The sequence below is a fragment of the Belonocnema kinseyi genome, chromosome 1 (assembly GCF_010883055.1).
Source record: "Belonocnema kinseyi isolate 2016_QV_RU_SX_M_011 chromosome 1, B_treatae_v1, whole genome shotgun sequence".
Taxonomy (NCBI): Eukaryota; Metazoa; Arthropoda; class Insecta; order Hymenoptera; family Cynipidae; genus Belonocnema; species Belonocnema kinseyi.
The window spans coordinates 91,792,850-91,797,691 of record NC_046657.1 but is presented as its reverse complement, the minus strand read 5'-3'; the positions used below and the strand labels follow the sequence as shown (position 1 = coordinate 91,797,691).

Sequence of the window (4,842 nt, the reverse complement as noted above, 5' to 3'; positions counted from 1 at the left end):
GAAAGTAAGCAAGTAATCTTTATGGCAATCACTGTAAAAAATTTCTTGGGGAATTTTTCCCAAAGTTTAGTGGGGCAGATTCCTTAAACATCCGTGTGGAATATTAACCAAAAAGTGGTGAACTTTCCCTAAGATATTTTTAATAAAATAAATATTCTTCATAACCCTGGCGGACGACTGGATGATCCCCTTTTCTAACTCCCCGATTTTATCGGGACGACTATAGACACGACCTTTCATAAAAGCTAGTTATTAATTAAGATGCTAAAAAATGTTTCCTTGCGCTTCAAGCCCAGAACGTCTAATCTGATGTAGAGAAGTGGAAACAAACATGGATCAGAAAAGTTACTCATCTCGCAATTTCAGATAAAGAAATTTTTTAATAATAAATTCTTAGCCAAACTGAGAGGGCACCATAATGTTTTTTCGGTCGCAATGTTTAAAAGAAAAAAACAATCATTTGAATTGAAATCATGTGACAAGAAAGTTGACAGGGGTTTTCAAGTATTAATGTCAATAAGCGATTAATTTCTAACCAAACTTTTGATTATGATTTTATGCCTAATTATGTTAAAGATAATCTAGGGAGAGAACCTACTACTTAAATTATTTTTTTTTCATAAAAGAATCTAAATTTTTTTATGTTCTGTTGCTTAAATTGAGGGTTTGTGAAAAAGTGCAGTTTATGTCGTCATGTTGACGTATACTTACAAAGTCTGGATTACTTTCAAAATACTGTATTACCCTAAAGATACTTTTGTCAAGGAAAGTATAATTGGGCGTTGATCAATATGAAGTAAGGTATATGTACAGAGTTAGGCGTCATGAGAAACAGCAAGAGTGAAATGCTATACAAATACAGACGGCATACTAGACTAGATTTAGAAAATTCTCGATAACATATATTTGGAGCAGGTAACAAAGTAAGTTATCGAACGTTACCGAGAACGCGAGAACTTATCGCGCAATTACTAGAATTTATGAAAACATTAAGTTCTTACTTTTATTTTTTTATAACAATTATATTCATTGTCATTAAAACTTAATATTAATAAACATTAGAAATTAAAATTATTTTGTAGTTTTATATACATTAAACTCCATATTTTTCAGAATAGAATCTAATTTCTGTGAATTGTCGGTTATATAACCCTTACAGCAATAGGATATACCGGAATATTCCGCATTCGATCTCTAGTTATCTCCCAGGTTGTCCCAGAGATAACCAGTCGGATATTGGGATATGCCCAGCATATTCTAGATGTCTATGGGATAGTTGTTCTGGGGCATGTTCCTAAAATGCCTTAATTTTAAAAATGTTACCTTTAAAAATAAAATTATGCGTGTAATAAACTCAAGTTAAAGACAAAAAAAGTTAAGCAAAATTCTCCACAAAAATATAAAATCAAAACAATAATATTTCTATTAATATTACTAACATTTATTAAAATATAATAAATCATCATTTTTTAAATATTGGTAAGTATTTGCACATTTTTAAAATGTTGCGATATTTTAAGGCCAATTTAGACCTATTGGCAGAATCTAGGGAAATTATGTCTTAATGATTTAAAGTAGTCCGGATACTGGAAAAGCTAGTCAAAACTATGTCGATTATTTTTTGGGAAATTTAGAATTAAATACAAAATTTGGCCAGCATAGCAATTAATAAATTGGGTATTAAGTTTTAATGTAGAATAATACAAATAAAATATTTTTTAAATAATAATAAAATATAAATTAAAATATTGATTTTGCTCGATCCGAGCAAAAGTCATTTTCACGCTCAGAATTTGGCAACATAACCACACGTCGAGAAAGTAAACTTAACCTACAAATGCACAACGCAACAAAATCTTTATTTGAAATTTCGCGCACTTTCTGCCATATGACCCCATGTTTTTGACACGACTTTAAACACTGATAATTCAAAGATAATTCAAATTTTAACTTTGGAAGGGCCCCTAAGAAAGGCATTATGTGAAAGAGGACATATTTCTCAGCGAAAAAATATAATTTTAATGATTTTTCATCGGACTGATCCAATAGCCGAAATCTAACGGTAGTCAGTCGGTCTTCTGAAAAACTATTTTAGATGGTTGACGTTGAAAATTATTTCAAAAACTATCCAGATGATTAGACGACAAAATTTGGTTTTTAATGTACATTTTTCATATTTTTGAACACCCTGAATCATCACTAGATGATAAGGAGAAATGCATTCTTTATTGCTCACTTTTTATTTTTTGTATTCCTTAACACTGGATTTTTTTGGAAATGTCCAATAAAATATTTGAATTCGACACTCAGGAAAAGTTTTGGCCATGACAGACTAGCTAGCTCCCGATTAGGGTCCGAAAAAAATGACTAGATATGGTGAGAACAAAATTAATTTTTTTAATGTTTATTTTTCACTTTTGATACTTTTACACTCCTGGATTTTTCTTCAAAATGTGCAAAAAATATTTGGGTTTGATATTTAGAAATTAGTTTGTCATGACGGACTAGCCTGCATCTGCTTAGGGTAAGAAAATACCCGATAATTTTGTACACGGAAGACAAACACTATGCAGAAGTCCGTTTAAAACATGGACATAGGAAACACGGGACTAGGCATGCCATTTTGGGGTTGATGCAATGAGGGGGGAGGTCTGCCATCTTTTAATGTTGCGCGACAAACATGACAGCGCCCACATGTTTAAATTTTCTTTCACAGTTTGTCGGCCCAAAACGCTCGTGCGCATAATCAAGTGGCACATCGTAAGATGGCAGCCGTCCCCACTCATGGAATTCTCCTCCTACCCGTGAACTCAACCCCGCTCGCCCAAGTTCCGATAGCATGCCTAGTCCCGTGTTTCCTATGTCCATGGTTTAAAATAAGCTCAAGGACATTAAAAAATATCCATTATTTTCAAAGTTATTATAATTTTTGGAACTCATCGAAGTTTGATCACACAAAAAACTGGGGGTTCACTAAAGTTGATATCATTTAGAACTTGAGCTCCAATAGAAGCCTGTAGAGAGCCAAAAGGGTTCGTTTAGAGCGTTCTTGAGAAGAACATGAAGTACCATTCACAAACCACACGCTCGCAAAGTAGGGCTGGTAAGTTAGGAATCGTTATACAGTTATCGACCGATGACTTGAGATGAAAATTTTTTTGCATATGAATATGCCTTTATGTTGGCAACTTTGCTACATAACCTGCAAATTATATTTATCAAGTCTTTATATCTATTTTAATTGCGTTATAATTTTATAATTGAATTATCTTCATTAAGTTAAGTCCATTAGAGTTAGATTACATGTGTGCTTTAAGGCAAATATTGTTTCATTAATTAAACATAATATCCAAGTGGGCAAAGATAAAAAAAGTTTCTTTAGAAATAGGCTCAATCACAATTGAGGTCCCTTAGAACCCCAAGTGTGGTATCATTTAGAGCTCATTTATCGTTTTGGGTTCCTTTTCAGAAAGTAGGGTTTATTTTTTTTACAGCTTCTTTGGAATCAAAAATGGGTTCCAATGGAAACTTCAGTTTTTTCTGTGATGTTTTTGCCATATCTCTTTATAAAATTGACATTCTGCCTTCAAATTGGACTTATTAGACGCCACATTCTATTAGCCTTCATTCCATTATGAATAAATTTCATGTCAAATTAGAATATTCAGAAAATTTAACAACAGCTCAAAAAACAGGCGTGTAGATGATTTCCACCAATAGAGTAGTTATGTGAGAAATATAGTATTATCTCAGTGCTGCCCGTTTTGTGCAACTTGCTGGATGACTTTATAGCGTGAAAAGATCAGGCCTTCTTTCGCCATGGAATCCATCAATTGCCTAAGCGTTGGTGAAGAGTATTTGAGGCCAATGGCCGCTATATTAATTAATACTTGCATTTTTTTCAGATTTTTATAATTTAAAAAAAGTTGCTGAAAACGGGTAGTACTTATTTGTACACCTAATAATTAGAAGCTTAAAATGATAATGCTACTGGTATAGATAGTATTAACGCGCAAATTCTCAAATACAGTGGCGACTACATACCTCATAGGATGTGCGAATTGAAAAATTTATGCATGGAGATAGAATGGCGCAATGGCTGACTCATACAATCAATAAAAACAATGTATGCAGGTAGCCAATCGAATGTTAGAGTAAACTGCAAACTGGAGACAAGGGTAAACTAAATATTTAACGAAAATGATGAAGAAAGTTTGATTTTACTCGTGAATATAAATGTCTTACCTGCTTACGTGCTTTAAACGATTGCGGGCTGTTCAGCATCTCGTTTAAAACAGGACTTTCTCTTTATTAATCAGTCCAGGTACTGAATCGCCTTTGTCCCCCGATTGATTAAACCATTCGAAGACAGCAGTGTCCAAAAAAAACATGAACATTTCACCAAAACACCGCACGTCAAAACTTCAAGTGGAGAAGCACGCACTTCTGTGTAATCGCATGTAAAGCATCTGACGCAGTTTTTTATAACCATGCGTACGAAGAAGTTATTTAACAGAAAATCACTTACTTTTATAAATTTCGAACTTCTCTTTCTACCATTTGAGATAGACAGAGACTATCCGATTGTTTCCCAATGAGAGCTCTTTGGTTTCTTGTTCGAGACTCAAACCGATGGGCCTATGACAAAGCCACCGAACGCGTCCTCGGGTTGCGAATATAGGGTCCCTGTACCAAGGGTTTCTGCTGAATATGGTTACAAAAATAAATGGGGCGTCGCGTATAATTGTCCAGGGGTGGTCCCGAAGGAATTAACCCCCAAGCGGAGGTGTGAAAACCGTGCCGAAAGCTGAATGGCACCTGGGTGAGGTGTCTAGAACGGTG

General features: G+C 34.2%; 1 protein-coding gene across 2 annotated transcripts in view; it reads left to right on the top strand.

Moving 5' to 3' along the window:
• The window catches only part of LOC117167277 (protein expanded), a 188,830-nt gene that overhangs the window by 108,103 nt on the left and 75,885 nt on the right, over positions 1-4,842 (top strand). The gene's annotated exons all lie outside the window — the stretch shown is intronic.